This window comes from Lissotriton helveticus, chromosome 2_1, assembly GCF_964261635.1.
Source record: "Lissotriton helveticus chromosome 2_1, aLisHel1.1, whole genome shotgun sequence".
NCBI lineage: Eukaryota > Metazoa > Chordata > Amphibia > Caudata > Salamandridae > Lissotriton > Lissotriton helveticus.
In genome coordinates, this window is record NC_136059.1 from 193,383,641 (window position 1) to 193,397,912 (window position 14,272).

A 14,272-nucleotide genomic window follows, 5' to 3' on the forward strand; every position below is an offset into this window, starting at 1 on the left:
AAATGGTCTGGGCCCCACACCATCATTGAGCAAAAGGGAGAGGTTACCTACTTGGTGGACCTTGGAACTCCCAGGAGCCCTCTCAGAGTGCTCCATGTTAACAGGCTCAAGGCATATGTTGACAGGAAGGACATGAGCTTGCTCATGGCCACAGATGAGGGACAGGAGGAAGAGAGTGACCCTCTCCCAGACCTGCTCACTCAGAATCCTGATGATGGGTCAGTTGATGGTGTTGTCTTTTGTGGCAGCCTCACTGAACATCAGCAACAGGATTGCAGGCAAGTTCTGCAATCCTTCAGACATATGTTCTCTCTGACACCCAGCCAAACTGATTGGTGTACCCATGATGTTGACACTGGAGACAGTCTGCCTGTCAAGAGTAAAATCTACAGACAGCCTGATCATGTTAGAGACTGCATCAAAACTGAAGTGCAGAAAATGTTGGAACTGGGAGTCATTGAGCCCTCAGATAGCCCTTGGGCTAGCCCAGTAGTTCTAGTGCCAAAGCCTCACACCCAGGGTGGTAAGAGAGAGATGAGGTTTTGCGTAGACTACAGAGGCCTCAATGCAGTCACTAAGACTGATGCCCACCCAATACCAAGAGCAGATGAGCTTATAGATAGATTGGCTTCTGCCAACTTCTTAAGCACATTTGATTTGACAGCTGGGTATTGGCAAATCAGGTTAGCTGAGGAAGCCAAACCCAAGACAGCATTTTCTACCCCTGGAGGGCATTATCAATTTGTGGTAATGCCCTTTGGACTGAAAAATGCACCTGCCACCTTCCAAAGGTTGGTGAATCAAGTCCTCACTGGGCTGGATGACTTCTGTGCAGCTTATCTTGACGATATTGCTGTCTTTAGCTCCACCTGGGAGGATCACCTGGTCCACCTGAGGAAAGTGTTAGAGGCCCTGCAAAAGGCAGGCCTCACTATCAAGGCCACAAAGTGCCAGATAGGGCAGTCACAGGTTGTATACCTGGGCCACCTGGTAGGTGGAGGCCAGGTTCAGCCACTGGAGAGTAAGATACAGGCCATCAAGGACTGGACTCCTCCAATCACCCAGACTCAGGTTCGAGCTTTCTTGGGCCTGACTGGGTACTATAGGAAGTTTGTCAGAAATTATGGGTCCATAGTGACCCCCCTTAATGACCTGACAAGCAAGAAGATGCCAAAGAAAGTTCAGTGGACAGCAAGCTGTCAGAAAGCATTCAATGACCTAAAGCAGGCCATGTGCACAGCACCTATCCTCAAGAGTCCAGATTACTCCAAGCCATTCATTGTCCAAACAGATGCTTCTGAGTTGGGTGTGGGAGCTGTTCTGTCTCAACTGAATTTTGATGGTAATGATCAGCCTATTGCTTTCATTAGTAGAAGGTTGACACCCAGAGAGAAAAATTGGTCAGCTATTGAGAGGGAGGCCTTTGCTGTGGTCTGGGCCCTGAAGAAGCTGAGGGCCTACTTGTTTGGCACTCACTTCACCATTCAGACAGACCATAAGCCCCTCTTGTGGCTAAATCAGATGAAGGGTGAAAACCCCAAACTGCTTAGGTGGTCCATTTCCCTACAGGGGATGGATTTTACAGTGGAGCATAGACCTGGGACTGATCACAGCAATGCTGATGGGCTCTCCAGGTATTTCCACTTAGAGCAAGAAGACTCACCTGGTCAAGGTTAGTTTATTGTCCCAAAGTTTGGGGGGGGGTCATGTAGGAGAGTAGGGTCTGCAATCCTATGATCACCCAGATTTTTGCTTTTTGCTGCACTGGTTTACGACTTTCCCTGGCTGTGGGCCTGCTAATCAGACCCACAGCCTAGCTGTTCTCTCTATCCAAATTGTACTCAGGTACTGAATTGGCACTGGGCCCTCTCCAAGTCCCTGTACCCAGGGCTGAGGTGCACCCAGAAGTCTCCCAGGGGCTGAAGCATGTATTGTGCCACCCCTGGATTGACTAACTAAAACTGACACAACTGGCTGCACGACAGCTGGGGCAAGGTGGTGTACTCACCCTTTGCTTTAGATATAGTATACCTATATCTAACCCTAAAATGGACACACAGATCTCCTATCAGTCACTCCTATGGCAGGCCTTAACAATCCTGAAGGCAGAGTGCTTGGAATCGTGTGAGATGGTGCTCTGGCATGAGCTGAGCCTGTCTGCGGCTTTCGGGATCTATCCCTTAGCCGTTTCCATGATATCGCATACCATATACTCTTAAGTGCATTATAATCCTCGCGGTTATGTGCCAACTCTGGTATCGCTTTATCAAAACATGTCGAGTAAGGTGTCATACGAATTGGAATACTAACCCCTCGCCAATTCTGGCGACGGGGTTAGCATTCCACCCTTCTAGAGGGACACGACATGCATGTAACCTATAACCCGGTTAAAAGTCAAACAGAGCCTAAGCTCCACAAAATGGATGCTGCCACCGAGACACAAGTCTGCCCTCCTGCTGCTGGGAGTCCTCCCAGAGCAGGAGATAAGGACAAAGGGTTTCCTGCCAGGGGCGGTGCCAGCACCGTCCCAGACAGGGTTTTGTGTATTGTAGGTAGGCAGGGCTTTAGAGGAAGGTGACTGCACGTGGCACCCCGGTGCTCACTGTGCATAGGCTGGCTGGAACCAGTTCCAGGGTCACTCCAGACCCTGTGCTGGGGAAAAGCCCGCCAAGGAAGTGGGTGTAACCACCCCCCTCCTAGTCCCACCCCTAGGGCAGGACTTAGTCGCGTGCCAGCCCCTTTTTACAGGATAAAGGTAGGAACTGGCCCCCTTCCAAATCAGATCATCTTTGAATCCTGAAACTACTTTCTGCGAAAGGAACTCAAGACTTCTTCCTAAGATTTCTCCCTTGTGACTAAGGAGTAGTCACCCTGCACCCGCAGGCACCATCTAAGAACACTGCGGTCTGCTGCAAGTCCTTCCTCCGGAATCCGACTGCCCAGCTCGACGAGAACCGGCTTCCCTGGCACCTCTGACCTCTACCTGCATCATCAGTCACGCTGAGATTCGTGGGTGTGACGAGACCTCGAGGGACCGGCCATCTTCAAGACTGCACGACTTCTTTCCAGCAAGCCCGCCGAGTGAATTCCTGGTGAGTGCTTTGGGGTCCGAGAAGCCCCCACCCTGAGCAGCTCCAGCACCGAAGAGCAGCCCCCCAGCATCTCCACGATCTGCGTGGGGCCCTTCTGCTTTTTACTGCTCACCGCGTTGTTTGGCTACTAGCCCGCTGGCTTGTGGCCTTCCTGACGACGCCCGACGACATTTCTGCTGCTGGTCTGGTTGCTCCAGACTGGCCCTTGCTTCCCTCCATCGGAGAAGTACCCTGGACCCTCCTGGTCCACTCAAGACGCCATCTTAGGTCCACCGCGTGGGCCTTGCATTTGCCAAGACTTGTTGCCCAATCCTGGGTCCAGCGACGTCGACAGCAAGAACCTTCGTGAGACAGCTCGCACCTCCATCCTGGTCGCCGACAACGCCTCCTGGTCCGAGAGACTGCAGAGCCCAGCAGCGCCCACTCACCTGACTGCGGTGACTTCGCCCGGTGCCATCCTGGTGCCCACTTAATCACTGGCTAGTGATTCAAGAACTTGGTCCCCTCTGCTTTCAGGTTTTCTTCTTCCTTGATCCAGGCTTGGATCCATCGAACTTTTCTTCACTGGTCGCCTGCCAGCAACTTCTTCCTTCCAGGCTCCTGGTCCGGCAACGAGATCCCCGACGTCTTTTCAGACCTATGCAGCTGCAGCCCCTGGGCTAGGTAACTTCGGCACTTCGGTGTCCCAGCATAGCCTCACTATCCTAGGGTCAGGATCCACTGTCGTTTTCTTCCTACCAGGTCGGGTTCGCCCGTGAACACTAACTTTGCCTTTACTAGCCTCCATAGACTTTGTCCCGCATCCCGCGTGAGAGTGCACACTCTGCACCCGAGTCCCCTGGGTCTCCTAGTAGTAATCTAACGATTCCCTAGTCCAGTCCTAGCGATTCCAAAGCCTATTAGAACTGTTACTTACCTGCTAGTAATTCGCATTCCACTTTTAAAGTATATGGTTTTTCGTGCCCCTCGGGCATTTGTGTATAACGTGCTAACTTAAGTATTTTCGTAAGAGTTTTGTTGTGTGCCTAGCACCCTGTCCTCATAAAGAGTACAGGGTTGTTGTGATTCTAATAAATACACTGTTTATTTTCATAACACTTGTGTGGTGTCCTTTCACTGGGTGTTCAAGGGGTAATGTGATGGTAAAACAGCTGGCTTAACACGCCCTCTAGAGTCTTAGCCTTAGACTGCTCGTATCCATGCTACTAGGATAGCTGGTCTATAAGGTTGACTTACAACCAATCATCAATAAGGGTTGTTTGGACTGATATATAGTGATCACTAGAATAGTGAGCACTGCACATCAGGCCAACTTCTCACAGTGGGCAATACAGGCGCACTATCACCACAGGGACAAAGCCAACTAACTCTACACAATCTTATAGATACTTGGCGCAAACACCACCCAACAGAAAGATCCTATTCCCACCTCTCGGCAGCGCACTAAACACATGCAGAAACTGAGCTTTTCTTCACCACTAGCTCCTTAGAATCCTATATCCAGGAGGCAGACATTGGACTTGTGGCTCTATCAGACCATTCCTCCGTTTATATACCTACGTCCAATCACAAACATCGCACCTGGCGTCTGAGTCTTAAAATACTTACATATAAAATCGTAATCTCTGAGATTACTGAAGCACTGAAGGCCTTCTTGCAAGTAAATGATACAACTAACACCCAAACTGTACTCTTATGGGACACCTTAAAGGCGGTGATACTGGGGCATATTACCAGCATCGTAGCATGTTTGAACAGAGAGATACAGGCGAAAAGGATTACACTGATGGGGAGGGTCAAAGAACTGGAGGGCATGTAAAAAAGAACGGGGACACATCAAGCACGTCGCAAGCTTTCTAAAGCTCGAAAGGAACTTAGGGCCTTATATATGGATAGGGCTGAATATGCCCTACTGCGGATCAAACTGAAATATTATATGTGGGGGAAAACAAGTCCGGCCGCCTTCTAGCCCAGAGACTCCAAGCATGGACGATTTGTCAGAGGGTGAACGCTTTTGTGAATTCGCAAGGGGATATGACCAGGATGATCTGATAGCACAAGAATCTCAAAACTTTTTTAGAGAACTATATATGGCGGAAGAGTACTTAGATGCCAACATAGAATCCTATCTGAGCAGCACTCCAACTGACAGGCTAGAACACCAAAATGTTCAGTACAAAGGTATATACCCAGGCCTACAATTATGAAGACAACCAAGGCTATTTCAACAGCAAAATTAAAAAGGTGAACACACAAAATGACAAAAAGTTATTTTCTGATATTTAAGAATTTAATTCTAGTGATAAAACAATTGATCAATAACATATAACAAAACTGATATATTGAATACACTTAATACATTAAAAAATTATTTTCATTTATCAATTTCTTAAAAACGACATTTGTTCTGATAAAAATGCAGTTTTACAGATAAGGTCTTCCCAGATATTGTTGGGGGGCTGTTTATCTCAACGCGTTTCGACACGTAGTTGTGTCTTCATCAGGAAAATATTTATACAGCCAATTATCTAAAGAGAACAAAACATATTTTTAAATTTTTGAAACATTTAAGACTGTGTGTTAATAGACAAAGCATTATATGGTTACATAGCCTGGTTTGGTTGGAAGATAAAACATATTATTTTATAATGCTGAAGTATTAGCTTTCTTGCATCTTGACATTAGTTCAAGGAAAACAAAGATCTATATGTATATAACTATATGATATTCGATATTTCCATATATATAAAATTTACACATATATTTGATGTAGCTGATCAATACATTTCATTGCATCTTATAAATTTATGCAAAAAGACTCCTTCTGTACGAATTGGAAAAAAGAGAGAGGAAAAACAAGAGTGATGAATTCTACGGAATCTAGATGGCTCTCTTTTACGGGATAAGGATTGTTCTAAATTTTTTTTATAAATGGAAATTTTTCTTCTAATGTAGTTTGTATCATACAAAGACACTACATGCAGCTATTTTTGACCAATGCTTGTTCCTAATAAGCATGCGGTTTTTGTATGTATATGTATCAATGTGGTCTTGCTGTAAGCACCTCGAATACATATACATAGTTATACTTAATTTTTACTTTGGAAAGACTGGTTTGTTTCCAATCACCTAACTATTAGTTTTAAACATCTTACCTAGACTATCTTTATCCGCTTTTTAACAGTTTCAGAACGATGAGGGTGAAGAGTGAGGCACCTTTCTTTACCTTTGCAATCAGTCTTGGTATGTGAAACCTACAGAAAAAACCGGTTTCTAACTTTAAGTCAATCTTTCACAAAGGATTAGTCAGAAAGTTAGATTTGCATAAACTCGTTCTAAAATCTCACTCCGTTTTTTACATAATAACGTGTTACCTGGGTTTGGCGGTTTCACTGCATACATCCCACTCTTCTGTTCGGACAATTAAAACATACTATGCTCTTTAAAAACAGATATTCTGAAACAAGAGGTAAAGATGCAAGCTTAGACAAATAGCCTCTCTTTTTTATAACTAAATTCATTATTTTTTGTACGAGCGTGGTCTCTAATTCTTTTTTTAAAAAACCACATCATGTTAATTTTTCCGTTTTATTTAAAGAACATCCATTTATTGTGCATTTTATTCAAAAATGCCAGCAATTGAGATCTAGTGATAAGTCGATTCCTTATTTACCCTTACAAAGAGTTGCTGAAACATAAAATATTACTCTTAGCGGTAATTCATATGTATGCGGTATAGTTTTACCTTGTTTGATTATTGTATCAGCGTTATGAATCCTTAGCGTTATAAATCCTTAGCGTCATAAGTATTTAGCCAACTAAAAGCGCCAGCATGGGACGTCATGTACAGATAAAAATCGTCTCTTTAGATAACAGCAATTCTAAGGAGACATAATCATTATGGTTATACTATAGTGGAGTAATGTTATGTTTCTATTCGTCATTCTGCAAAGGAAACAGATTTATACCTTTGTCACTACGTGGGATTAATGAATCCTGTCTGTTCAACTCCACGAGCAGATAGATGAGCGTGTTCTCATTAGAATGGAAGGTATCAACTGCAAAACAGAAGAGTGCGAAACAGTGCAGTCAAGCTGTTAACTAATTTTCCTTGGTTCAGTATTATTTAGCGTTTTAGGGAGGGAATGGACGTTCAAGCTCTTCCTATTCCTAAAGTCTTACCGGTTAGGATGGTGACAGACTCCTATCTCACGACGCCTCGCCTGGTGCAAAAGAAAGGGGTTTGTAATCTGCTTTCTCATTGGTATTTATACAAAACAGGTTCGGTGTCATCGCAGTATATACACGCCCACATTTAAAGCTAGAGTGTATCCGAGATCAGTATGTTTTGGTCGTCTTTTTTTATAGTTTCTTTTAGAGCTGACTCCAGAAACAGAACAAAAACGTTAATACTAGTCATTCTGTCCCTAGGAAAGCTCCAAAGGTTTGCCGACGATAAGCTATGGTGAACTTTATTTTTAATGAACAACAATATTTATTTCCTTTTTGATGTATACTGAAGTATATATGTTCTCATCACTTCGTGTATTCTATCCACTTTTATATGATTGCATTCTCCCAGGGTAACTCATGGTTAAGGCCATGTTTGAATGTTCCAAGGGTAAAAATCCAATAGACCTCTTTCTTTTTTCTTATCCTGTCTCCACCTTTACTGTTGGGTATGTGGACTTTTTCTAGTATTCGCCATTTCAGTTCCTCATGTGAGTGTTTAAACTCTGTGAAGTGGCTAACTAAAGGTGCTGTCAGTTTCCTGGTTCTTATTGCTGACCTGTGTTCTGTTAATCTTGTCTTTATTGCTCGTGACGTCTCACCCACATAGCCAAGATGGCAGGGACATGTGATTAAGTATATCACATTTTGGGTGTTACATGTCCATAGCTCTTTAGCCTGAATGTTGATGTTATTAAACATCAAATTTTCTCCCGTGATGATACTGTTACATGACTTACATGAGCCGCAACGAGATGTTCCTTTTGCTGTGCCATTATTAGTAATTGATCTCTGTATAAAAGGAGGATTATCCGTTCTTTGAATATGTCTCGAGTGTACAATTTGATCCTTGAGATTCTTATTCCGCTTGTGAGCATAGAGTGGTTTAGCTATTTTTTGTTGATTTTCGTTCAAATTCAACAGGTGCCAGTTAGAATGTATTATTTGTCTGACTGTAGAGTCTAGGGTGGAATGTTTTGTTACACAGACTAACGTCGAGTTTGTATTTTGTTTTTGTGAATGTAAAAGTGCATCTCGATCGTAAAATCTGGCCCTCTTATAGGCCTCTCTAACTAAACGGCGGGGATATCCTCTCTGGATAAATTTTTCTTTCATATTTTCAGACTGGTTGTCATAATCTTTAAGGTTAGTGCAATTACGTCTTACACTTAGAAATTGCGAAAAGGGAATGCTATCTTTCTGGCATTTGGGGTGATAGCTCTTGAAATGTAATAGTGTGTTCCTTGCTGTGGGTTTAGTATATAAATCTACTTCCAGCAGTCCTCTGTTGTTTTTTTATATAGATATCCAAAAACTCTACTCTAGTTGTACTGGTATGGGCAGTGAATCGGAGATTATTATCTGCCAGATTCAACCAAAGGAGAAATTCTCCCAGAGTCTGTTCCCCATCGGTCCATACAAAAAAGATGTCATCTATGTATCGGTACCAATGGGAAACGGACTCAAAGAAAGGGGCCACTTCATTGAAGATGTGTTGATCCTCGAATGCAGTCATATAGATGTTTGCTATTGAGGGAGCCATAGAAGCTCCCATGCTGACTCCCTTAGTCTGTAAGAACAAATTTTCTCCAAATTCAAAAAAGTTTTCATGTAAAACGAGTGTTAAGCATTCCTTAATGAAAGTTTTAGAACAGGGTATTTGATATTTGTCAATGAACCACATAGTGGTTTCAATTGCTCCTGTTTGGGGGATGTTGCTGTATAGCGACTCAATGTCTAGGGTCACTAAGATATCTCTTTGTTCATTAAAGGGCAGTGTTTCTACTTTAGTAATGATCGCAGCCGTATCTTTGATATATGATGGAGACAGAAATGTAGGGACGAAGAATATTATCCAAATACTTAGAGACTGCTTCAAGGGGTGTCCCTATTGTAGAGACGATCGGACGATATGGAGGGTTATCCTGATTTTTATGGATCTTAGGTAACCCATAAATGCAAGAAGTTTTCTTATCAGATTTATTTAGAAATTCAAACTCCTTTTTGTTTATGATCCCTTCCTCATATGCTTTTACTGTTAGCCTGCTTATAGTTTTAATTATCCTTTCTGTAGGATTTAGTTTAATGCTTTTATAGAAAGTGGGATCATTTAGCATTTTAAGCATATTAGTCTCATACGTGATGCTATCTATTAGGACTATTCCACCTCCTTTATCGCTGCTTTTTACAGTCACTGCGTTATCTTTCTTGAAATTGGTCAGCGAGTTATGTTCCTCTTTAGTTATATTATATTTAGGTTTAGGGATAAATCTGAGTGCCTGATCTAATTTTTTTATAACTGCCTTTTCAAAAATTGCTGTTTCAGGACCCACCTGGTCTACACCCCTTGAAGCAGTCTCTAAGTATTTGGATAATATTCTTCGTCCCTACATTTCTTTGTCTCCATCATATATCAAAGATACGGCTGCGATCATTACTAAAGTAGAAACACTGCCCTTTAATGAACAAAGAGATATCTTAGTGACCCTAGACATTGAGTCGCTATACAGCAACATCCCCCAAACAGGAGCAATTGAAACCACTATGTGGTTCATTGACAAATATCAAATACCCTGTTCTAAAACTTTCATTAAGGAATGCTTAACACTCGTTTTACATGAAAACTTTTTTGAATTTGGAGAAAATTTGTTCTTACAGACTAAGGGAGTCAGCATGGGAGCTTCTATGGCTCCCTCAATAGCAAACATCTATATGACTGCATTCGAGGATCAACACATCTTCAATGAAGTGGCCCCTTTCTTTGAGTCTGTTTCCCATTGGTACCGATACATAGATGACATCTTTTTTGTATGGACCGATGGGGAACAGACTCTGGGAGAATTTCTCCTTTGGTTGAATCTTGCAGATAATAATCTCCGATTCACTGCCCATACCAGTACAACTAGAGTAGAGTTTTTGGATATCTATATAAAAAACAACAGAGGACTGCTGGAAGTAGATTTATATACTAAACCCACAGCAAGGAACACACTATTACATTTCAAGAGCTATCACCCCAAATGCCAGAAAGATAGCATTCCCTTTTCGCAATTTCTAAGGGTAAGACGTAATTGCACTAACCTTAAAGATTATGACAACCAGTCTGAAAATATGAAAGAAAAATTTATCCAGAGAGGATATCCCCGCCGTTTAGTTGGAGAGGCCTATAAGAGGGCCAGATTTTACGATCGAGATGCACTTTTACATTCACAAAAACAAAATACAAACTCGACGTTAGTCTGTGTAACAAAACATTCCACCCTAGACTCTACAGTCAGACAAATAATACATTCTAACTGGCACCTGTTGAATTTGAACGAAAATCAACAAAAAATAGCTAAACCACTCTATGCTCACAAGCGGAATAAGAATCTCAAGGATCAAATTGTACACTCGAGACATATTCAAAGAACGGATAATCCTCCTTTTATACAGAGATCAATTACTAAGAATGGCACAGCAAAAGGAACATCTCATTGCGGCTCATGTAAGTCATGTAACAGTATCATCACGGGAGAAAATTTGATGTTTAATAACATCAACATTCAGGTTAAAGAGCTATGGACATGTAACACCCAAAATGTGATATACTTAATCACATGTCCCTGCCATCTTGGCTATGTGGGTGAGACGTCACGAGCAATAAAGACAAGATTAACAGAACACAGGTCAGCAATAAGAACCAGGAAACTGACAGCACCTTTAGTTAGCCACTTCACAGAGTTTAAACACTCACATGAGGAACTGAAATGGCGAATACTAGAAAAAGTCCACATACCCAACAGTAAAGGTGGAGACAGGATAAGAAAAAAGAAAGAGGTCTATTGGATTTTTACCCTTGGAACATTCAAACATGGCCTTAACCATGAGTTACCCTGGGAGAATGCAATCATATAAAAGTGGATAGAATACACAAAGTGATGAGAACATATATACTTCAGTATACATCAAAAAGGAAATAAATATTGTTGTTCATTAAAAATAAAGTTCACCATAGCTTATCGTCGGCAAACCTTTGGAGCTTTCCTAGGGACAGAATGACTAGTATTAACGTTTTTGTTCTGTTTCTGGAGTCAGCTCTAAAAGAAACTATAAAAAAAGACGACCAAAACATACTGATCTCGGATACACTCTAGCTTTAAATGTGGGCGTGTATATACTGCGATGACACCGAACCTGTTTGGTATAAATACCAATGAGAAAGCAGATTACAAACCCCTTTCTTTTGCACCAGGCGAGGCGTCGTGAGATAGGAGTCTGTCACCATCCTAACCGGTAAGACTTTAGGAATAGGAAGAGCTTGAACGTCCATTCCCTGCCTAAAACGCTAAATAATACTGAACCAAGGAAAATTAGTTAACAGCTTGACTGCACTCTTTCGCACTCTTCTGTTTTGCAGTTGATACCTTCCATTCTAATGAGAATACGCTCATCTATCTGCTCGTGGAGTTGAACAGACAGGATTCATTAATCCCACGTAGTGACAAAGGTATAAATCTGTTTCCTTTGCAGAATGACGAATAGAAACATAACATTACTCCACTATAGTATAACCATAATGATTATGTCTCCTTAGAATTGCTGTTATCTAAAGAGACGATTTTTATCTGTACATGACGTCCCATGCTGGCGCTTTTAGTTGGCTAAATACTTATGACGCTAAGGATTTATAACGCTAAGGATTCATAACGCTGATACAATAATCAAACAAGGTAAAACTATACCGCATACATATGAATTACCGCTAAGAGTAATATTTTATGTTTCAGCAACTCTTTGTAAGGGTAAATAAGGAATCGACTTATCACTAGAACTCAATTGCTGGCATTTTTGAATAAAATGCACAATAAATGGATGTTCTTTAAATAAAACGGAAAAATTAACATGATGTGGTTTTTTAAAAAAAGAATTAGAGACCACGCTCGTACAAAAAATAATGAATTTAGTTATAAAAAAGAGAGGCTATTTATCTAAGCTTGCATCTTTACCTCTTGTTTCAGAATATCTGTTTTTAAAGAGCATAGTATGTTTTAATTGTCCGAACAGAAGAGTGGGATGTATGCAGTGAAACCGCCAAACCCAGGTAACACGTTATTATGTAAAAAACGGAGTGAGATTTTAGAACGAGTTTATGCAAATCTAACTTTTTGACTAATCCTTTGTGAAAGATTGACTTAAAGTTAGAAACCGGTTTTTTCTGTAGGTTTCACATACCAAGACTGATTGCAAAGGTAAAGAAAGGTGCCTCACTCTTCGCCCTCATCGTTCTGAAACTGTTAAAAAGCGGAAAAAGATAGTCTAGGTAAGATGTTTAAAACTAATAGTTAGGTGATTGGAAACAAACCAGTCTTTCCAAAGTAAAAATTAAGTATAACTATGTATATGTATTCGATGTGCTTACAGCAAGACCACATTGATACATATACATACAAAAACCGCATGCTTATTAGGAACAAGCATTGGTCAAAAATAGCTGCATGTAGTGTCTTTGTATGATACAAACTACATTAGAAGAAAAGTTTCCATTTATAAAAAAAATTTAGAATAATCCTTATCCCGTAAAAGAGAGCCATCTAGATTCCGTAGAATTCATCACTCTTGTTTTTCCTCTCTCTTTTTTCCAATTCGTACAGAAGGAGTCTTTTTGCATAAATTTATAAGATGCAATGAAATGTATTGATCAGCTACATCAAATATATGTGTAAATTTTATATATATGGAAATATCGAATATCATATAGTTATATACATATAGATCTTTGTTTTCCTTGAACTAATGTCAAGATGCAAGAAAGCTAATACTTCAGCATTATAAAATAATATTTTTTATCTTCCAACCAAACCAGGCTATGTAACCATATAATGCTTTGTCTATTAACACACAGTCTTAAATGTTTCAAAAATTAAAAAATATGTTTTGTTCTCTTTAGATAATTGGCTGTATAAATATTTTCCTGATGAAGACACAACTACGTGTCGAAACGCGTTGAGATAAACAGCCCCCCCAACAATATCTGGGAAGACCTTATCTGTAAAACAGCATATTTATCAGAACAAATGTCGTTTTTAAGAAATTGATAAATGAAAATAATTTTTTAATGTATTAAGTGTATTCAATATATCAGTTTTGTTATATGTTATTGATCAATTGTTTTATCACTAGAATTAAATTCTTAAATATCAGAAAATAACTTTTTGTCATTTTGTGTGTTCACCTTTTTAATTTTGCTGTTGAAATAGCCTTGGTTGTCTTCATAATTGTAGGCCTGGGTATATACCTTTGTACTGAACAATTTCCCGGTCCCAGGATTTTTATCCTCTCCAGGGGGTCCCTGATATACTACACAATAGAACACCAAAATGCCCTTGCTCTAGAGAAAGACATTCATATAAATGAGATAATTATTGCAATAACCCACCTACCGGTCGAGAAAGCTCTGGGACACGATGGCTACTACCCCCACTTCCCCCCCTAAGAATTTTACAAACTGTTTGCCCCTGTATTAGCTCCTATCCTTACTCGGCTATATGACTCCTTTTGTGCAATGGGCACCCTGACAAAAACAATGAGATTAGCTACCATTACGGTTATACCCAAACAGGGCAAAGATCCAACTCAATGCGTGGCATATTGACCCAGGTTTTTACCACGATTCTCGCCTCGCGCCTAGCCCCAATGATGCAAGGCCTTATTGACCCGGATCAGGCCAACTTTATCCCGGAGCGCAATAGCAGCGATAACACAAAGCGAATATGCAACCTATTAGGCAAGGTCCAACAAACTAAGATACCAGAACTCCTATTTTCCATGGATGCCAAAATGGCGTTCGCAAGAGAGCATTGTGCATACCTACAAGCAGTTCTACGATCTGTTTGCGTAGGACCCCGATTTATAGGATGGATCTTAGCTGGATATACATAGCCTCAGGCAATGGGACAATATCCCAGCCT